Consider the following 24,058-nt stretch of genomic DNA (forward strand, 5'->3'; position numbering starts at 1 on the left):
GGATATAAGGAGGTTCTTGATCCTTAGGTGTGTAGAAAATAAGGTTAAAAGATCTCCCTGCCTGAAGATGGCCGGCAGGGCTCCCTATGTCCGGTGGCGGGTTGATACGTCTCGCAGAACTTTTCCCGCGCTTGCAGTTCTGCGAGACGTATCAACCCGCCACCGGACATAGGGAGCCCTGCCGGCCATCTTCAGGCAGGGAGGCTATCAGAAGTATATCAAAAGTGTATCAACAATAGATCAGCCTTCAACTACACTCTCGAGCAAAATCTTCACAAAGAATCTAGATGAAAATAATAAGGCCAATAAAGAATTCAGTGATTCAATTTTGTTTAAGAAACTAGAGAAGTGCAAAAAAGACATAGAAAAATTTGCCACTGAGAAAATCTATCCCTACAATTTGCCACTGAGAAAATCTATCCCTACACTAGCGACTCCTTTGTCCCCCCAGTTTACAACACTAAGGGTCACAAAGGAGGGTCAACTTACGGTACTTCCAGCTCTGGCGATGGATCTAGTGATTCAGACTCGTCCAGCCTAGGTAGCAATACCAACAACAAAGGCCGAGGGAGAGGTAACCGAAGGAACTGGAGAGGACCTGGTCAGAACTATATCCAACCCCAGTTTCCACCATGGTGGAAACCAAACCCCTGGTCTCAGGGAGCCCCTTTTCCACACCAGATGATGCCCTTTGGTCCCCAACAATTCTTCCCTGATTTTAATTCCCAGTCTTTTTTAGGACATGGCAGGGGGAGACAGAGAGGGAGGAGGAGAGGACAGCAGCGGAACCAAGTGCAGTGGAACCTTGTACCTCAGTCAATGGGCCTACGGAACAGGAAACAGATACCACAGGATCAAACGACAGCGACAACATCAGAAACGACCTCGTGATAAATCTCAGCTCAAGAACACTATCTGAGATGGAGCTGAAAATGCTCAATAGAGGTCTGGGTTTTGTAGCCACCAATATCGGCGACCCATTCCAGACCCACATTGAGATGGGGAAATTCTTTAGGAAAATCCGTTTACACTTCCTCTTTGCAAAAGACAACGAAGGTGGAAGAGATACATCATTGATGGACCAGAATACAGGTCTGAAAAGACCCTCCACTTTCAATCCACCCACCACAGGACTTCCAGCTAAGGTTATGGCCGTTGAAGAAGCGGTGGGTAGCGATATAAAGAATTTGCTGCAACAGAACAGCAAGCCCTTTATCAATTTCCCTAAAAAAGAACAGGTAGCTCTAAATAATCTCAAAGAGGATTCTTCGGTAGTGATCAAACCTGCCGACAAGGGCGGAGCTATAGTGGTCCTTGATACCACCACTTACCGTGAGGAATGCATTCGACAACTTAACGATGTGAGATCATATCGGAAACTCACTGAGGACCCTACTGCAAGACTATCTTTGGCTATAAAACAATATGTGGAAGAAGCACTCTCTGAGGGATGGATAACATCAAAGGAGGCATCATACCTACAATTGGCACATCCTGTTATCCCATATTTTTATGTGCTACCCAAAGTGCACAAACCTCAAAGGCCACCGCCTGGACGCCCAATAATATCCGGCATTGGGTCGCTGCTCGAGCCCCTTTCCACCTTCGTAGACCACTTCTTGAGACCCATGGTCCATAACATGCCTACATACCTACAAGATACGAAGGATGTTCTGAAGATTCTACCAGACGTTGAGTTTGATGCCAACCTGGATCTACTGGTATCGTTCGATGTAGAATCTCTCTACACGTCAATTCCTCAAAGGGAGACCCTCGATGTGATTGAGACCTTGCTACGAGCGCGCGATTTAGACTCAATTACTCCGGTTTCTTTTATCATGACTTTGGCCACTCTAGCGATGACCGAAAATTACTTCCAATTCGAGGATTCCATGTATCTACAGGTCTCTGGGACCAGCATGGGCAGCGTTTTTGCCCCTAGCTTGGCGAACCTCTACGTCCATCGGTTCGAAGATGAAGTCATCCTCACTGAAACCAACCCTTTCCTCGCCTCGATACGCCTATGGAAATGTTACATTGATGACGTTCTTGTGGTCTGGCGTGGGAGTGTGGATGACCTATAAACCTTCCACGTGTGGCTGAACAGCAGAAATGCATTCCTCCGGTTCACAGTTGAATACAGCAAAACACATCTGGCTTTTCTGGACCTTAAGATCAATGTCACCTCAACAGGCCTTCAATCCGAACTCTATCGGAAACCGATGGCAAGAAACTCTCTGTTGAGCTATGAGAGCTGTCACCCAAAAGCTCTGAGAGACAACTTGCCTTACGGACAATTCCTGAGAATACAGAGGAATTGCTCGACTAAGGAGAGTTTCTTCAATCATGCTAAAATATTGGAGAACAATTTACTTGAGAAGAAGTATCCCAAGCACCTGATACGAAGATCAAAAAAGAGGGCGTTCAATAACAACCGCGAAAGCCTTCTGGAGCCATCGGTACCCAAAACACAAGAATCCCGGATTACCTGTGTCAACACGTTTGGCACCCGCTCCAATCAGATTCAAAAGATCATAAAGAAACACTGGGGTATCCTCAATACGGGCAACGACAGTTTGCCTCCCCCGTTGTTTGCCTTTAAAAGGGGTAGAAATCTAAAGGACCAATTGGTCCACACCAGACCTAGATCAGTGACCCCTAGAGCAGTAGGAACACTCTGGGATATGCCAGCCGTGACAGGGCACCATCCCTGTGGGAGCTGTGCTGCATGCCCGTTGACTGCCAAATCAAGAACCATCGACATTGGGGGTGGGCGTCTGTGGGAACAAAGGCGCTTCACCAATTGTAACAGTCTGAATGTCATCTACCTGATAGTCTGCCCCTGTGAGTACAAATACGTGGGGATGACGACTAGAAAAGTCAAGACACGTATTTCCGAACATAAAAGCACCATTAGATGTCGGAAACAGTCCACCAAAATGACCAATCATTTTTTGGAGGTGGGACATGGCCCAAATGATTTTCGTTGGACTGTGCTAGAACAACCACTGATACCAAATCACGTGACAGACATAAACAAGTTTTTGTTCAAGAAAGAACAAAAATGGGTATATACCCTGAATTCAGATAAGGATGGGTTGAACGATGACATCCCGTGGATGTCACTTTGATTATCAATCCCCTATAACAATGTGAGGGTAGACTTCAAATACACCAAACTAATCAGGGTTTTGGTATTAGTTCTGACCAGATGAAAAGCTATGTTTGCCCTCCCCTGCTGGTGATGATATCTATACCTATTAACATCACCCTCTACCATCCACAAACTGATTATGAATCCGCCTAGCAGGATGGATCCCATTACGAAAAGATTGCCATTCACACGCTATTCAATATGGCACTACATATCCCACAACACCTCATTGTGGATTTCACACGCTATTCAATATGGCACTACATATCCCACAACACCTCATTGTGTATATCAACTTGACAGAGAGGCCTGCTAGCACTCTTAAATCTAATGATTTAGTAAACGCCGAATGAGACCGTAGTGTTGCCTTGCACATATGCTTGCGCATCTGACTATGAGATTACAATGTAAGTGTCATAGATTACACAAACAAAATATGTAGAATCATTCATTTTTGTCCTCTGCACTACATGCCCCATAATTCTCTAGGGCCAGGGGACGCAATGGGACACGCCCACCCATGGAAGTACAACCGTTGCTCCAAGCTACGCGCGTCACCTCCCCTTACAGCCAGAGGGACGCTGGAAGTACCGACGGACAGGTAAGAGACAACTTCTCTATGCCTGTCTGCCAGTGATTACTGATGTATGCTGCAACCGTATGCGCGCGTTCTCCCCAGACTTGTACAGAGTAGGGAGAGCATGATAGCGCTGAGCTCGAGAGCTTACATTTGGGCAGGCTGTCTTCAGCACGAAGTGTATTACGCAGACGCTCATAGAGCGAGAACATATGTGCTTCTTCATTTTACCCAATGCAGAATACACATTGCTATTACTACCGCGTTGCGCTGAAGGCTTGTGACTTATCGCGTGTTAAATCAAACGTGAGCCAACATTGTTTGGGATATACTAATAGAAGCTGAGACTGTTTTCGTGGCTCATTAACTATGAGTTACCGCGATGCGGTGATCTGGGAGAACACAGATGCCGTTGAAAATATTATCGTCTTTCTTTTAAGAATAGCCGACAACAGACATTCCTTTCTGCAACCGGAGGTCTGGCCTTTGCCACAATATTAAACTCTGCCGAGGCCCTAAACAAGGCAGATTGGCCGTTTGACCCGCAAGCATGCCAGAATAAGTTGTGATTAAGTGTGAAGTCAGCGGCTGCTGACGTGTCTTTGTATGTCTTTCCTTTCACTTTAGAGCGGTGCTTCAAATACCTGCGCTGTGAGCCAGGTGAGGTGAGGCAGTACTCTCCTGCACAATATGGTAAGTGAGAGTCCTACCACATACCATTTCGAGGTATGGTGGTTGTATGTAGGAATAAAAGTACTACGAAGAGGATTGCATTATAGGTTCTCTTTACAGATATGATATACCATGTAAGTGTTGTGGATATCGCAGATATACTAATTGTATGTTTTTCTCTTTTTTCGACTATGTTTGTTTCACATTGGACTTCTCAGCTGGGAGAATGATTCTTCACTAATACCTAGGTGAAAGATTTCCTTTTTTTATATATATTTTGTCAACACATCACTAGCAGTAGCGATACAGGTCCTGAGGAATGCAGTGGATACCTCTGTGATCCAAAAATCTGCTGAAACATGTCGACCAACCTGTTGGTAGCTATTAGGTGAAACTACCAATTTCGCTCATTTTAATTCTTAGAAACACTGAGGTCTCTAATAAATAATTTTTCCTCATAGTTATCTAATTTTAATATATCACTATCCTGCACTTTTTGCACTTTATACACCCCCTCGCACTGCTTTTCAGCAGCTCCCTGTGACCCAGTTATATCATCACTGGTCCTTATGCTGTCGATATTGACCACATTAAAATACCATCCTTCATGGTTAGAAGGAACCCACATGATGAAAAGGGCGTCAAGGAAGAGCTACTGATGGGTATTTTTCAATAACCACGAATGATGTACCCTGACTAGTGGACTATTGCCACTGATTCTCATACATAGTCGTCTCTTTAGAAATTCGCTTTTTTGACCCTCTACTATTATTTGTATTTTGTTCAGTTACCCTCGGGGAGTATAGTGTTGAGTGGTCGTAAAATATTATCCCTGGGACCCAAATAACCCTTGTCTTATTAATGCTTTTGTGCGGCTAAGGCCGCGGGTCTATCTTTTTCTTTACCCCCTCTATGAGAGACCCGGAAAATAACGTTTCCGTTCTTGAAAAAAGAAGAGCTTGGCAAAAAACAAGCAATAGTTGAAAAGAGAAAATTAAAAGCGGGAGAATAGACATTTTAATCAACGCCACCCGTCCCATGATGGAGAGTGGCAACGGGTTCCATTTATCTAACATTAACTGGACATTCCGTAGAAGAGGATCAAAATTGAGTTTACACAGATCCGTAACAACGGCTGAAAAGAAAACCCCTAAATATCTCTTCGGCTTTAGAATAATACATTCTAACAATTCTGGATGCAGGTGTACATCGGCTCCTCCACAAACTAAAATTTCAGTTTTTTTTTATTAATCCGATAGCCGCCAAGGGCTTCGAATTCTTCAAACAGTTGTAAAGCACAAGTCTGAGAGCAAATATTTGGTTTTATTAATAGCATGATATCGTCAGCCTAAAGTTTAATTTTATCCATTAATATAATCAGAGGAGCAATATTCTCTGTTCTGCGAATAGCTGCTGCAAGCGGTTCAATAAAAAAAGCAAAAAGAATAGGGGAAAGGGGACAGCCTTGCCTTGTACCTCGTTGGACCTCCACTGTGCCGACCATTAGTGAATTAATAATTATATTAGCTTTAGCACCTTTGTACAGATTTGGATTAAATTGATAATTTGTGACTGAATTCCAAAATGTGTTAAAATTATAAATAAAATTTTCCAGACAACTAAATCAAAAGCTTTTTCTGCATCAAAAATAAGACTAACGCGGGAACTTTATTAATATGAAAAAAATCTAAAGCTTCAATCAGGAAATGAGTGTTTGTAACTAATTGTCGGCCGGCGACAAATCAATTTTGATCAGGATAAATGTAAGTCGCAATGTTATTAAAACGAATGGATAGCAATTTCGTAACAATTTTATAATCAGTGTTCAAAAGAGTAATGGGCCTATATGAATTAGGGTCTTTAGGATTTTTCCCTCTCTTGGCAAAACTCACCACTGTACCTATGCCAAATGAGTCTGGGACTTTCCCACCAGCTAACATAGAATTCACTAAGAGAAGTAATAACTCAGAAAAGGAGGAAATAAAAACTTTAAAGAATTCAGCCGGGAGACCATCTGGCCCGCATGCTTTGCCTGTTGGGAGTTCCTTAATTACCGATTCCAATTCGGGCAGAGTGAATAGGCAAATCATTGCCTCTTTCTCAACCTGCGACAATTTCTGGCATGGCAGGCAAAAAGAGCAGTCTGCGGCGAACCAGATCCGTTCAATAATTTGTCCGATTACACATATTGAGACTTCAGAGTCTGTCTCAATTGGCAATATAATGCTCTCACATTATCAGAAGATCTATACTCAGCAGCAAAATGTAGAGCACTTAAATCCTACTAATTTTTTAAATAGATACAAACTTCTTGAACTTCTTCCTGAAGTTCCGCAAGGGGTCCCACAGTGTCTCAAACTCACTCCAAAGGGTCTGGAAGCTCCAAGATGGGCCTTGAAAGATGAGGACATCAGTTCCCAAACTCCACTGGTACAAAACCCTTACAAATCCACTGACGGTTCTCCAAGGTGAAGATTTAGTTGGTGATGTTCCAGATGAGCTCTTTTAACCTGTAGCTTTCAGGGAGTACACTCTTTAGTTCTTTTCCAGCAAGTTAATCCACAGGGCTGTAGTTTCAGATTGTGCAGTCTTTGGAGGACAGGCCTTAAAAAATCTTTGCACAGCAAAACATCTCAACAGGGCATTTCTTGCTTCAGTAAGTTTCAAGCAGCCGATCTGGAGGGCTCTGCCCCTCTCAGATACTTATTCCAAGTTCTCTGGGTCATGCAGGAGGTCACTTCTGACCAATGGGAGCCGGGGAATACCTGAAAGTGATGACCACATCCTGTAGAGTTTGGCATTATTTTGTCCCAGAGTGCATCAAATCTTCCAAATTCTTAATGTCTGATTTTCCAGCATGGGGTAAGAGCTGGCTAAACACCCCTAGGATGGATAATTTACTTAGACTCTCCCCCTGCATCTGTTCATACCTTCCTTAATCCTACCATCTGCCTAAGGTGGAAAGTTCAGAGCTGTAACTGACAATGGTCTCTGCTCTCCCCTTTGAAGAGCATCATTTACAACCAATCACCTTGGCCAGGCATTCCTATGGAACGGCAACTGCCCTGCCAGCAGAGCTGGTCAAACCCAGGGGCTCTTTATCACCTCTTCAAGGCAGCCTGGCTAATCCACCTAACTCTGACCAATCAGGGCAGATCACTGGAAGGCTGAATTTGAACCTACAAACAAGAAAGTCTTATTCCTTGTAAGGAATGCGCGGGCACCCATGCATACACAGTTTCCCAGAAGAAGACGCAATGGAGACGGAGGGAAGCCTGGGGACGCCACCGAAAATGTAAGGTGATTTAAATTGGTAATATAATGTTTTGTAAAGTTTTAATACTGCTGGTGTGAGGCGGGCGGGAGGCCAACTCCGTTCCCTCTGAGTGTGCGGATATTTGCCTTGTTTCTCTGCCTACATTGCGAAAGGTGGAAGGAGCAAATCTCCGCACATTCCGTAGGCGGAACGGAGTTGTCCACCCACCCCTAGTTTTGTCACTTCTATGTGTGCTGCTTAATGCAACACACATGGAAGTTACAAAATGTTACTTTTTTTAAAGGATTGTTTATGTGCAGGAAGGGTCCCCTCCTTGAACATTAACAATCCAAGGCGTTTTGCTTTTGCCATGTGTGCTGCACAAGGCAGTACACATGGAAAAAGTAAAAGCGAGGAGAAAAAAAGCAGTTCTCTTTGTTTCGCGAAGTTAAGATTAGGCTTTCTCTGGTCTTGATTTTGGCATTGCCTCCTATTTGCACTGCCCTTGCAAATAGGGGGCAGCGCCAAATCAATGGGTATAACACCCACGGCCCACTCCTTTCACTCTAAGCATAGCATGAAAGGGGACCTTATTTACAAGGCAGCATTAAGCCACGTTAAGTGGCTCAACGCTGCCCTGTAAATAAGGCGAAGCCCCTATCGTCATCACAACATCACTGAAAGTGACATTGTGATGGCGATAGGGGATTGTACATGCCCTCTCATGAACCATACCTAGCAATAATTTCATGTCCCTGTAGATTTTACCGACATCTGTTGAGCACAAACCCATCATGTTTTTCTTGGATTAGTCCAGAAGGATCAATATGTGACGTCATAACATTTGCGCAGGTAAATAGCTAAAAATGTAATTCAATAAAGTAGTTCGCTATGAAGAGGAGGTGGGACTCAAGTGTTCATATACAAATGTGGCTTTAATAAAAAAGACAACAATTATGCACAATGACCAATGCAAGAGGTCATATGAATTTTAGTTAACACATGTATGTTTGGCAACTGTGCCTTCACCATTGCCTGCAGTTAACTGCAAAATACTACTGCACCTCGGGAGGTGCAACAAATGACCAACCCAGGCACCTCAGGGAACACACATGGAAGGGATATACTACACTGCAGTAGAGGGGGCTGAGTTGTTGGAGGCGGGGGCTGGACTTGACTCTTGAAGGTTTTTCAAGCCTTAGCCTTCCTCCTCCTTTTTTGGGCAGCAACTTTGCTATGGCTGGGTCTAGTCATGGTGTCATACCAATCAATGGGAAGGGTCAAAGCGAACTTGGTTTGCAGTGGATATGGGATGTTTAGTACAGGGCAAAATCCAAAATGCTTGAGGAACTGTGCTTCGGCAGAGGGTCCAGCTGAAACATTTTTTTGATCAGGTTGGGAGGTAGAGGGAGGGGAATGAACTGGAGTGTTGTCATATGTTGTATGTGTAGGTGTGATGGGTTGGTTGACTGTGGGTAGGGATGGCTGGCTGTGTGTTGGGTGACTGTGGGTGGAGATGGCAGGCTGTGTGTAGGTGTGGTGGGTTGGGTCACTGTGGGTGGGAGTGGCTGTTGTGTGCTCCATCTGTCTGGATGCATGCATGGATGTGAGTATGGACAGACACAGGAAGGTGGATGTGGAAAGTGGATGTGGAAGATGAATGATGTGGATGTGAAGGCTGGAATGGGGTAAATGCTGCCATTGTTGAGGAAACCAGAGCCTGAAAAGATCACTGTAGGGCACACATACCACTATGAGTACCACCCTGGTAGGCAGCTACCTGAGCATTTTGGGTACCCAGACCCTGCAAGATATTCATAAGTGCAATCTGCCCGACAGAGATCTGTTTCAGAAGGTCAATGGCCTCCTCAACAAAGGCAGCTGGGTGCACAGGGGCAGAGGTGCTTGGAGTTATGAAGAGGGCTCCCATCTTAAAGGAGCAGACCTGAGAAACTAGTTGTGGGGCAGCAGGGAGGGCGGACAAAGGTGTATCAGCAACAGAGTGCATAGTAGCTGCCACCATCAGGGAGTGGTACCAGGAGCCCAACTCAACAGATATAATACTGTCTGTGTCCTCTGTGACACTCCTCTCACCCCCCCTCCCACCTTGAGATCCTGGCGGGTGAGTAGCGCGCTTTACAAATACTCTTGATTGATCGATTGACTGGCCACTGGGTCCATCGGTGTCAGAACCCAGATAATACCAAGTTGTGGCAGCTGCATCACCAGGTTCCTGGGCCCTGTCTCCTTCGCTTGAATGGATAGTTGCTGACATAACAAGTTAACTAGGTATTAGGAAGACATTACGACAACCATGTGCTTCTAAATTGTAGACACTGCACAAGATAGCAAGTCATGAATCCCTACATGTACATGGTATGTCCACATCCCAAGAGTATGAGTAGAACATATGTTCATGATATGCAGCATTACATGCCAACATAACAAAGGTAGAGATGCATACTGGTGTTCCATTTATGAACAGAGTTGAGGACATAACTTGTTAATCAATGTCAATGTCGGCGACATCTAGTAATGCTATTACGACTTGGTGAGTAGTTTGATGAAATGTAAATAGTTCATGTTTTTAAGGTGAGCTCCATCATTCAACGTTAAAATTACATATATCATGTCATTTTACATTTCCCTGCATACCTGTTTACTATGTTCTAAATGTCAAGTACTATATTCCCCAAATCTTACGCTGACAACATCAATTCTTTAAGCCACAAGGCCTACAAATGATGCTACACATGAGGTACATATATCTAGTGCATCATTTGTAATGTTGTAGGTTGATTGTAACATGGATTTTTCCAAAAGGTTGAGACATGTGTAGTAATACACGATATTGTGCTGATGGACAACTCATGACATCGATCAACTGACACCCCAGTACAATGCGTGTGTAGTACTTGACATGTGTATACATATGTGATGCTTACATGGACCCAGTGTTCATTAAAGGATTTCTGGTGTTGTGTTTTCACTGTTCACAAGTATGGTCTTTCTCATGTCTCATACAAGGGTAATTGCATACCACCAGCATGGTGTGTTACATTTGAGAATGTACTGTCATACCTCTGTACATGTGTAAGTCCTGCGCAACATCATCATCATTGGAATTTAATTCATACAATGTCTTCTTGTGTGTATGTCAGACTTTGGTGTAGAGTAAACCCAGAGATTGGATGTGGCATACCATGTTAATACACATTATACACCCTTGTGCTTTACGCACTGCCCTCCAGTTCAATTAATCTGAATTATAAAATGAGCTAAAGATACAAATATAAACATGACCAGAGACACTTGTGGTCATGCTGACAGACATATATTTAGTTATCTTATTACCCAAGCAGACAAACCCTTGTTAAGCATCAACACTCATGCTGCTTATGAATAACATACTCTGCAACGTTACTAAGGTGTCATCTTGAGTGTTGTCTTTGAAATACATTACTCACCCCTCCTTGATGCTGTTGAACTCTCAACAACAAATGTAGCTCCGGATAGCTCACTGCCAGGATACAGTACATCATGGAATTCATGGTCATGCACGTGCCCCTACACCTTGTGGAGGACAGTCCAAGCACAAACTGGGTGATGTTATAACAACTCCATTGTACGTTCTCCCACCTTGGGAGACACCCTGTCTCCTCCAGAGGGTCAGGGAACATACCTTCCTAGCCCCCTCTTTGCTGCCTTTCCTCCTTAGAAACTGCATACCCTCCTATTTGTGCTCATCTTGGTGGGGGCACGTATGATGGACCTTTAAACTCTCTCAGTCCATTTTCCTTTGTTGATACATATGTGATGTAGCCAAGTGATGTTAGTATAAAAATATGTGAATGGTATGACGCATATGTTCTTTAAACCAATGTTGTATTATATATATATTTTTTAAACAGCATCCATGTGACACATTTGTACAGCATTTCCATGCCTCATTTTCACATGTAGCTTTTGTCTCTCACTTAGGTATCCGAGGGGGAGGAGACGCGTGCCTCCAGTCTATAGACCATTTCCTGATCTTCTCACCATGCAAGTTCGACATGTGATCCAGAAGTACTGTTTAGATCGTCAAACTAATTTGTCTCTTACTGAGCACCTGAAGCCAGCCATTTCAGCAAAACTGAATAATCCTCACAATATCACACCACGTGTCAAGGTGTTGGCGGAGTTTTATTTCTTTGACACAGGAGCATTCAAAGTAACGATTGCCGCATCAGGTGGGATGTCACAACCCAAGTTCTGCATGGTGCTGACAAAAGTCCTTCAAGCTCTATTGAAGCATGTTGGGACATACATACAGTTTCCACAACACGATGATTTGGCACATGTGAAGGGCACATTTTTTGCACTTGCTCATATCCCCAACGTGATCGGAGCCATAGAAGACACAAATATCGTCTTGGTTCCACCATGTGATCGTGAGAAGGTGTATATGAACAGGAAACACTATCATTCCATCAATGTTCAAGTGGTTTGTCTTGCGGATTGATACATCATCCACGTCAGTGCCAAGTTTTCAGGATCTGCACACAATGCCTTCATACTTCGGAACAGCGGCATTCCACAGCTGATATCACAAATCAGACTGGAGAGGACCTGGCTTGTGGATAGATGTAGTGTGTGTTTCCTCATAATTGTGACACCTCTTGTACTCTGTTAAATTATTTGGTTGACACATTGTGCACTACTATCATTGTCACCTATAGGTGATTCTGCATATCCAAACATGCAATGGCTATTGCCGCCACTGAGGAATCCCACAATGCATGGGGAAGTCCACTACCAAGAGGCCCATGGCAGGACATTTTGGCCAGTGGAGTGGGCTTTTGGGCTCCTGAAAGCCAGGTACTGATGCCTGGATAGGAGTGGAGGAGCCCTCCTCTACTCACCCAGGAAGGTGTGTTAGATCACCGTGGCCTGTTGCATCATACACAACATTGCCCTAAGACTTAAGTACCTCTCATTGATGATGATGGAGCCTGACACAGGAACCCCCTGGGTGAGGCACGTGAAATGCCTAGTTAAGACAATGTCAGCGAGGAAGATGTTTGAGAAGATGTTAGATAGTACCTTAAATGAAACTACTTTTCACAATAGCAGGTATGTGTAAGAGTATGGATGTAGACATTGTTGCAGCGGGGTTCAGATAAGCATGTTAACGTTAAGTGTCCAATGTTTTCGACAATGTGTGGCCTGGGACAGGTTATATGGGCTGAATAGGATGATTGATTGTTGCACCTAGTTTAGGTGATGGATATTTATTTTGTGCAGGAAACAGTGGAATAGGTTTTGCGAACAGTGTCCCATAATACAATGTGGTACATGTGAAGCAAAGAAAAAGTGCAGAAGAAAACTTTCAGGATGAATTTAATGTTTGGAGTGCAGTTCATTTTCCATTAGCAAAGTCTTACTTACTCCTCAAATCAGAGCCATGAGTGCTGTACAAGAACAGTCAATATAGTGGAGGGTTTGTGAGCACACAGACAGACATCATGGTCCAGGTGGACTACTGGTGGGCCTTGAAGCTTTGGGAATCATCCCTCCTTGGTTTTTATGTGGACGTCCCCTCTTCCTGACTTGGCTGGGATCCAGAGCTGCAGAATCTTGTGTGTCTGCATGACTGTCCTCCTCAGATGGGACATCACAACATCTAGCTGCTGCTGATGTTGATGGCTGTGATGTGCTTTGACTAGAGGGTGTGGTTGATGAGGGTGTGAAAGTCCGGCTGAGTTGTCATTGATGTCCCGCATGACACTGACTAGAGAGTCCACTGTGTGCAACCCAGAAAGATCTTGCTGAATGGCCTCCAGCCTCTAGTCACTGGATCAGTGAAGCTCTATCATTTTCCTCAGTACAGACTCTACCTGGCCCTACGCACCATGACAGTCTTGGTAGAAACCCATTTCTTGGGCGAGGGCAGCTTCCACATTCAGATCCTCATTGCTAAGTGGGATGCACCACATGCCTCCTTCCACCATGCCTGGCACCACCATGAGTTGCCCTAGCATGTGACTGCCTTCTGCCACTCGGTCCAGCCTCCTCTGTGTCAGTGCTGGTGTTTGCCACTTGAGCATGTGGAACAGGTTGGCAAGGAATTGGCCCACCTGTACTAGGGGTACTGGTCGTGGTTTGTAATGTAACAGCTGTGGTGGTTGGAGGTGTTGCAGGTGTTGGCCCAGTGACACCAACTGAGTCCGTCTGCTGCACAGGCGTCAGTCTCCTCAATGTCAATCTTTTACTGAAAAAAAAGAAAATCACATTAAGGCTTGGCAACAGCTTTAGTGAAGGGAAAATAACCTATTTTTTGATGAATTGGCCATATTCTTTCCAAATATTTAGCAATGAAAAAGACAATGACTGGTGATGTGGCCACTCTACATAATCTTAACGCTATGCTATATTGGGTTACACCGAAGAAACAGCACAAGTGAACAATCTAACACCTCCATTGCTTATAATACCTTGGACAAAAAAAGAGAAGATGGCTGTCTGTTTGATCAGCACTTCAACATGCAAGACATATTTTACTTCCTCCCTGATTACCATTCTATTTGGCAGTAAAGGTAGCAAGAGGTAGTGTACCTAACCTGAACCTTATATAAAAGAGCTTTTGTGAATGAGGGGCAATATCATTCAAATCATTTTCAAAGTACGAGGTTGGCTTGAATTCTATAAAACAATCAGTCATTTGGCACAAGCTTACCTCTTTGGAAAAGTTAGCCTTCTCAAGTTCCCAATAAATGGCCTTAAGTTTCTTTGTTGCAGAAGATGTCATAGTTTCAGGAGACAACGAATATTCATGTAATTTCATAGAGTACAACGCGTGCTTTATATAATCCAACCAGGGTATCAAAACGGCTCCCTGTGCTTTGTCAAAACATCTCTTAAACCCTCCCTGTAGTCTGCCAAATCAGGGGTGGACCGCATCCGAAGTCAATACAAGATAGGTTTTAAATGTGCTAGGGGGACAATAGCCAAAGTCCTACATCATACTTAACGATCAGTGGTGTACTTTAGGGTAGTTTAAGGGCTGATCTTAGAAATGTATTCTCAGCTACTCCCAAAGGTTTCAAATTGACATGGCCCCAAAGTCCTGTCCATATATAGCAGAAGCTACAGTTTTGGCCCTTCGAACCTCAGGGAGGGGGACTATTGGGTGAAACAAGGGCATTTTTGCATATTTTTGGTTGGCTGACACCCTATGTTTTAATATAAGGGTACTTTTGGTGACTTGAGGACCCCAAGTATTTGCACTAGGAGTGGTGAATGCCAAGATAATCGAAATCTAGTAATTTCTCCAATTCCTCACCTTCCTTTTAGTGATCCTCTGAAGCCACTTTGAGAGTGGATGGCCATGAATTTTGCGTTGCTCGAGTTGATTTCTAGGCCGTGATCAAGCCAAATGAATTAAACTTGCTCAAAGGAGTTTCTAGGCCCTTGGGTTTTTTTTGATACTAATAAAATATCATTGGCTAATACTAACACTGGTATTTTAATTCCCCCAAGAACCAGGAAGTCGTTATCACAGCTCAAAAGGTAATCAATACGGCCTTTTATACCCAACAGGAGCAATGAGGGGGGCGGGGACATATCCTTGTTGAACTCATTTTTCGACCTTAAAGGGATCGGTATTATCCCCATTTTTACCCATTTAACTTGTGCAAAGGTGTTGTGGTGGAGCCTAGAAAATACTTTGATGAGGGGTCTGGGAACCCTTAAATCACCTAATGTGTGCTATAACTTATTCCTACCATTAAATACTAATGGGGTTATCCCAGATAAAGTCAAAGACCCAATGAGGTGAGCAACCCTTGACCTCGTTAAGTAGGTCGCACCCTCTCCGCACAGCAGCGCCTGTGCATCCTGTCCCTGCCCCAGCTACCGCTGCTTAGGTAAGTTCCGTGCCCCTGTGATCTGTGCCCCGTTTTCTTCTGTGCCCCCATGATTTGAGCCTAGTTTTTCTTCTGTGCCCCCCTGATCTGTGCCTCATTTTTCTTCTGTGCCCCGTGATCTGTGCCCCGTTTTTTCTTCTGTGCCCCCGTGATCTGTGCCTTGCTTTTCTTCTGTGCCCCATGATCTGTGCCTTGTTTTTCTTCTGTGCCCCCATGATCTGTGCCTCGTTTTTCTTCTGTGTCCCCGTGATCTGTGCCTCATTTTTCATCTGTGCCCCCGTGATCTGTGCCTCATTTTTCTCTGTGCCCCCGTGATCTGTGCCTCGATTTTCTTTTATGCCCCCGTGATCTGTGCCTCATTTTTCTTCTGTGCCCCCATGATCTGTTCCCTTGCCCCGTGCCGTTCACTGCTTCCCTTCCCGCCGCTGCATCCCCTGTGGCCCCTCCCCCTGACTGTCCATTCACTGCCCCTACCTCCTGCCTCCCAGCTGCTCCTTCCTCCTTCCTTCCCATATATGCACGGTGAGGTGAATTACCCTTGACCTCGTTAGGTAGGTCGCTCCCCCTCCACACAGCACCACATGTGGGTCCTGTCCCTGACCCAGCTGCCGCTGCTTAAGTGAGTTCTGTGCCCCCATGAGCTGTGCCCAGTTTTCTTCTGTGCCCCATGATCTGTGCCTCGTTTTCCTCTGTGCCCCCGTGATCTGTGCCTCATTTTTCTTCTGTGCCCCTGTGATCTGTGCCTCGTTTTTCTTCCATGCCCCCGTGATCTGTGCCCCATTTATCTTCTGTGCCCCCGTGATTTGTGCCTCATTTTCCTTATGTGCCCCGTGAACTGTGCCTTGTTTTTCTCCTGTGCCCCGTGATCTGTGCCTCTTTTTCTTCTGTGCCCCGTGATCTGTGCCTCATTTTTCTTCTGTGCCCCCCTGATCTGTGCCTCATTTTTCTTCTGTGCCTTCGTGATCTGTGCCTCGTTTTTCTTCTGTGCCCCCGTGATCTGTGCCTCGTTTTTCTTCTGTGACCCCGTTATCTGTGCCCTTGCCCCTGTGCCATCCTCCGCTCCTGTTACTGCCTCTGCATCCCCTTTGGCCCGCCCTCTGACTGTCCATTCACTGCCCCTACCTCCAGCCTCCCAGCTGCTCCTCCCTCCCTTCACCTCATATATAGTGGCCACTGTGCGGACGTGCCGCTGGTGCGCTGAAGGTGCGCCTAAGGCAAGCCCGTCTGCGCCCATCCGCGCCTGGACTGCGCCCAGCGCCAGAACCCCTGGCCCCGTGAACGCCACGACGCACGCCACTGCTGCAACTCCAGCACCCTCAACGCACTCAACGCCGGCTGATTACTCATCTGGTGCATGGCAGCCCCGAAGCGCAGCCAAGGACCCTTATCCTGCCGGAACTGCAGCTTCACTAGCATATGGCCCACCAACCCACCTACCAAAGAACCCAACCATCTCAGATGCATCCTTCTCAACACCCACTCCAAACGCAAACACACCATGGTACTCTTGGACCTACTGGACTCCACCACCCCAGAGGTCGCCATCCTGATTGAGACCTGGCTGAACCCCTCCTCGGCACCCGACACCGCCATAGCCATTCCAGAAGGCTATAAAATCACCCGCAGGGACCGCACCAATGGAGTGGGTGGAGGAATCGCCATCGTCCACAGGAACTCACTCAAAGTCTCAACCAACATCGACAACACTCTCAGCTACGCCCAACACCTGCACTTCCAGATCCACACCGATCCCAACATCACCCTCAGAAGAACCCTCATCTACAGACACCCCGGTCCACAAGCACAGTTAGGCGACTCAATCACCGACCTCGTCAGCAAACATGCCCTTGCCTCCATGGACTACATCCTCCTCGGGGACTTGAACTTCCACCTCTAGAACAACAAAGACACCAAGTCCTCCACTCTGATCAACAACCTTGCCAACCTCGGCCTCAGGCAACTCGTCACTATACCCACCCACTCCACCGGCCACAAGCTTGACACCAATTCTCTCCGCAGGCTCCCAAGTCTGCTTCAACCACACCACCGAGCTCCACTGGACCGATCACCTCTGCATCCACTTCACCTTCAGGAAACCCACCATGTACCACCGCACCCAACGGATGTTGCGCCGCTGCTGGAGCAAAGTCACTGAAACACTTTTTAATTGAAGCGGAAGTTAGCAAGGTTAAAGGGTATTTAGGGCTCTGTTATTTTAATTGGCACATTGCACCAGCAGCACTTACTTCTCCCGCTTCCGGGAATTCTCTTTTCCACCTCCCCGGTCCACCGCTCGCTTGCTCGATTGTTGTGGAGGGAGGGCCTTGCTATTCCTGAACTCTCCATCTTTTCCCTCACTTCAGGTGGGCTGCGAGAGAACGGTCTAGTGGTTGCTGTCTCTCCCGCATAAAACCGGATGTGTTGGCCTTCGCGCAGCGGGCGCGCCAAAGGCAAGCCCGTCTGCAGCCGTCCGCGGCAGTCCGGGGCAAGGGTCCCACCACTATGCCTGTGTACAAACTTACTCAATAGACCAACTAGAGCATCTTCAAGGGGAGTATAAAATCGCTGATACTCCTAGGCGCACTTTGGAGCATCACGGATTACTGGCGGTTAGCCCCACACAGTACCATACAGGTCAGACTTTGGTTCAACTTACCAAGCCTGCTCACCCAGGTATTCATGCAAAAATTGATATTAAACTGCCCCCTGCCACGCGCAAGACTAGCGACTTGTCTATCTACTACCCAAACACTCGCTCCTTGTGCAAACATCAGCTAGAGCTATTTTCTCTGCTGGACACAAACAGACCGGACATTCTATTTTTGACAGAAACATGGCTTACTCCCAAATCCATCCCAGATATTCTAGCGGCTATGCCCGATCCTTACTATATCCTGCTGGTGGACAGAGCAGCAGGCAGAATAGGAGGGGGGGTTGCGGCAATTATCAACAAAATGTATCAGTTTACTTCAGTGTCCACCATCCAAGTCCAGCATACAGAAATCTTAACTATAAAACTGGAATCATCCCAGTTTTCCCTAGTATGCATGGTTGTTTATCGCCCACCCCAATCTATGCCAAATTTCCCCCAAGCATTCGGGGATCTGATGGCACAACTTGTGATTAACCACACGAGGGTGCTGATAGTTGGCGATTTCAATTACTGGCCTGAGAACAGCAAGGAAGATTCCATATCTAGTGACTTTACAGACACTTTGGTCAGCCTAAACTGTACCCAGCACATACATACAGCCACGCACAATAAGCGCCATATTCTAGACCAAGTATGTACCCAGAACCTAACTATTTCACCTATAATTATCATTCCTTGTGTATGGTCCGATCACTACCTGATCATGTTTACGATTTCGATTATCAGCTCAGCTACCACCTCCAAACCAGTCAGCATGACAGCCAGGAACTGGAATCAAGCAAATATAGAGAAACTCCACACTATATTAGTCAACACAGCCCCTCAGACTCAAGACTGTTAAACCTCCAGTCAGGCTACCAATCTTTCCATATGGCTAGAGAATGCTTGCAACATAGTTGCCCCTCAAAAACATATTAAATCACGAAGACCCCATGACGCCCAGAAGTGGTTTTCCCCAGAGCTTAAAGAAGCAAAACTAAAACTTCGACAAGCTGAACGGAAGTGGAGATGCCACTATAACCCTGAACTTAAACTAATTTACTTACTCCTCCTCAGAGCATATAAATCCTCCATTCTCGTGTGCAAAATGGAGCATTTCTCCGTAAAAATAGCGAATTCAGCTAATAAGTCAAAGGAAATTTTCGCAATTGTAGAGGAACTCACTAGCTCGACCAGAGTAACGGTATAGCCCGAGCAATCTCAGCAGCTCTGTGACTCATTAAACCATTATTTTTTCAACAAAATTACTGCAATAAAAGCGAGCATTCCCCATTCTAACACTTCCTTCACTCCTAGTCCTAGTAGCCAAACCCCTGTGGCTTATAGTCAATTTTCACCTATTACTCTTGATTCTTTCTCTGAACTAATGATTAAAGTCAAGTCAGGCTCCCCTCTCGATAGCGGCTCTCCCCAAATCTTGTGTGAAGCTTTCACGGCCGGCCCGGAACTCCCTATTTCCCTCCTCAATTCTTCTCTCAGCAGTGGACAGGTTCCTGAGTCCTTCAAAGTGGCAGAAGTACTTGCTATTCTGAAGAAACCTGGCGCAAACCCTCAGCTCATGAGTAATTACCAACTAATCTCCCTCCTACCCTACCTTGGCAAGATCTTGGAGTCTCATGTAGCAGGTTGCCTGAGCTCCTTTGTAGAAGCATCTTCTCTTCTAGATTCCAACCAGGCCGGATTCCGACCCGCCCATTCGACCGAAACAGTCATCCTGTCGGTCATGGACAAACTGCGTAGAGGAGCAGATCAAAACATCTCACAGGCTCTAATTCTCCTTGATCTGTCGGCAGCATTTGACACGGTCGACCACAACATCTTGGTCGACCGTGTCCGAAGTGCAGGGGTCGGAGGTCAAGCACTGAAATGGCTCCAATCGTTTCTGTCAGACAGGTTTCAATCTGTTCGCCTGGGCCATTACTGGTCCACGAAAGGTAGAATCCCTTGCGGAGTCCCGCAGGGTTCCTCTTTATCTCCCCTTTTGTTTAACCTCTACATGCAACCTTTGATCACTGCCTTGAGGGAGAGGACGTGTTGGTTTTCAACTACGCAGATGATCTGCAATAAATTTTCAACTTACATTCTACCAGTTCAGCTGAATCCTATTTGGGGGATACTATGACTTATATTAGCAACTGGAAGAACTTGAACCAACTTAAGTTAAACCCGAACAAAACAGAGCTGATCCTGACAGGGGGCAACAACAGTCCATGGAACTCCAACTTTTGGCCTACCCACTTGGGACCCCCTCCCGCCCCGGCAGTAACCGCGAAGAGCCTGGGGATAACGATAGGCAAGGATCTATCTATGAACCCACAAATCAACTCAGTGATATCCGCTTGCTTCTTCTTGCTGAGGAAAATAAAGAAGATAAAAAGATTCCTCTCAAAAGAAGCAGCCATTTTGGTAGTCCGGGTCGGGCCGACGACGGCTGAAATGCCAGAAACCGGTCCCCGGTAGCTTGTTTCCTTCCCAGTATAAGAATTGGCTTGGTAGTTTGGTCTGCCCTGTTCCCATGATGCACTGGGCCAGGGTCAGACTAATTTGCATATAGCCAAGTTCTGAGCTGGGATGGTGCAGTGAGCTAAAAAACGGTGATGGATCAAGCCCTGATCTTTGGACTGGGTAAGAGTGGTCTGCTTAATTCAGACACTCTGTTCATCACCACCCCCTTTTCTGAATCATTGTTGTCCACCATAAGCGTGGAAGGGTATACTCAGATGTGAGTCCCTTGCTCATTGCACCATCAGGATTCAAGCAAGCCGGGCCGAAGACGGCTGAAATGCCAGAAACCGGTCCCCGGTAGCTTGTTTCCTTCCCAGTATAAGAATTGGCTTGGTAGTTTGGTCTGCCCTGTTCCCATGATGCACTGGGCCTGGGTCAGACTAATTTGCATATAGCCAAGTTCTGAGCTGGGATGGTGCAGTGAGCTAAAAAACGGTGATGGATCAAGCCCTGATCTTTGGACTGGGTAAGAGTGGTCTGCTTAATTCAGACACTCTGTTCATCACCACCCTCTTTTCTGAATCATTTTGGTAGTCCAGGCGTTAATTATTTCCAGACTGGATTATGCAAACTCATTGTATGCCGGTATTCCAGCCTATCAAGTGCAACGCCTAAAACTGATACAGAATCATGCAGCCAGGCTTATTTTCCAACTTTCTTTTCGCCATCATGTCAAACCCCTGCTGCAACAACTTTATTGGCTCCCTGTGAGCCAACGTTGTGCATTTAAATTAGGCTGCATTGTCCATAAAGCTCTGACGGACACCGGCCCAGTATTCATATCCAGTAAGATCAAGAAATACAGTCCCTCCCACACCCTTTGGTCCTCCTGCCAACGTCTCTTGAGCACCCCAAGATTTAAACGAAACAAACATGGCGGGCTGTGCTTCTCAACGCTGGCTCCCCAGTTTTGGAATTCTCTCCCTCTTTCCTTATGACTAATCGACAACCATCTTCAATTTAGGAAGCAGCCTAAAACTTGGCTATTCACGTCCGCCTATCTCATCTAATTCACCTTTTGCTGTAGCACCCTGCTCTCTAGCGCCAAGAAACCTACCTGGTGTACGTCGCGCTATAGAAATAATTTTTAACATAACATAACATAACATAACATAACATAACATAACTGAAGACCAGCTTTCAACCTCCCATGCCCGGAACCCACCCACAGATCCAACAGACCCCGACACCGCCGCTCGCAACCTCAAATAGTGGATCAACGACTGTGCCAACACACTCGCCCCCCTCAAGAAGCCCTCGAACAACCATACTAGCAAGAAAGCCAGCTGGTTCTCCGAAGACCTCCAGGCCTCCAAGCAAACCTGCGGAAAACTAAAAAAAAACCTGGATCCATGAACGAACAACGGAAAGCTACATCAACCACAAGAATGCCACCCGCAGACACCACCACCTCATCAGATCGGCCAAAAGGACCTCCTTCAAAGACCGCCTAGACAACAACGAACACAACAGCAAAGAACTCTTTAACATCGTGAAGGAACTCTCCAAACCCAGCTCCAACACCAACAACATCCCACCCTCACAAGACCTGTGCGACTCGTGGGCCATCCTTCTTCCTTCGCAAGATCGCAGACATCCACGACAGTTTCAACACCGTCAACACACAGGCAACCACTGATACCCCCACACCCACGACCACCACCCACACCAACCGCCTCCTGGACCAACATCAATGACAATGAAATTATCAAGGACATGAACACCGTCTACTCTGGATCCCCAGAAGACCCCTGCCCACACCACATCTTCAACAAAGCCAGCAGCACCAGTGCACCTTTTCTCCAGAAAACGATCAACATCTCCTTAGAGACAGAGACCTTACCAGATAGCTGGAAGCACACAGAGATCAACGCCTTACTCAATAAACTCTAGGCGGACCCCAAGGACCTCAAGAAATTCCGACCCATCTCCCTGCTCCTGTTCCCGGCGAACACCATTGAAAAGGCCGCCAACAAACACCTGACCAGCTTCCTAGAGGATAACAGCATCCTGGACCCGTCCCAGTCCGGGTTCCACAACAACTACAGCACCAAAACTGCCCTCATTGCCGCCACTGATGACATCAGGTCCCTGCTAGACAACAAAGAAACCGCGGACCTCATCCTCCCGGACCTGTCAGCCGCCTTCGACACGGTCTGCCACCGAACACTATGAACACTCCTCTACGATGCCGGAATCCAACAGAAAGCCCTGGACTGGACCCCCTCCTTCCTGTCTGGCAGAACACAGAGCGTCAGCGTCAGCCTACCCCCCTTTTGCTCCGTAGCCACCGAGATCATCTGTGGTGTACCCCTAAACTCATCCCTCAGCCCAACGTTGTTCAATGTCAACATAGCACCACTCGCCCACATTGCACAATGGCACAACCTCATCATCATCTCTTACGCCGACGACACCCAGCTGATTTTCTCCCTCATCAAGGACCCCCACACCGCCAAAACCAACCTCCACGAAGGAATGAAGGCCGTCACCGACTGGATGAGGAACAGCTGACTGAAGCAGAGCTCGGAAAAGATGGAGTTCCTCATCCTTGGATCCACCCCCTCGGCCTGGGACGACTCCTGGTGGCCAAATGACTAGGAACACCCCCAACACCCACAGACCGCCCACGCAACCTGGGGGTCATCCTTGACTCTACCCCCTCTATGAAGAAGCAGGTCAACGCCGTCTCCTCCTCCTGCTTCAACACCCTCTGCATGCTTCGCAAGATGTTGAAGTGGCTACACACAGAAACAAGTCACCCAGGCACTCATCAGCTGTAGACTGGACTACGGAAATGCATTCTACGCAGGAGCCCTGACCAAACTCCTGAAACAGCTTCAACGCATCCAGAACGCCTGCGAACGCCTGATCCTTGACATCCCTTGCTGTAGCCAGATCACACCCCACCTGAGAGACCTACACTGGCTCCCTTTCAACAAGAGAATAACCTTCAAACTCCTCACCCATGCACACAAGGCACTCCACAACACCGGAGCTCAACAGCCGACTCAGCCTCTACACCCCCCACCCGGCAGCTCCTCTCCAGAGACCGCACCCTAGCCACCGTCACCTGCATCTGAAGAGTGACCGCCGGCAGCAGATCATTCTCCCACCTCGCTGTCAAGACATGGAACACCCTCCCCATCCGCCTGCAGCAGACTGAAGACCTTCTGACTTTCAGACGACTTCTCAAAACCTGGCTCTTCAAACAGTAGCAGCTTCCCCCCACCCCCCCAGTGCCTTGAGACCCTTGCAGGTATGTAGTGCGCTTTACAAATGCCATGATTAATTGATTGATTGATACAGTATAAAAAACAATTAGTCTAACGTA

Source organism: Lissotriton vulgaris, chromosome 7 (assembly GCF_964263255.1).
Source record: "Lissotriton vulgaris chromosome 7, aLisVul1.2, whole genome shotgun sequence".
Classification (NCBI taxonomy): domain Eukaryota; kingdom Metazoa; phylum Chordata; class Amphibia; order Caudata; family Salamandridae; genus Lissotriton; species Lissotriton vulgaris.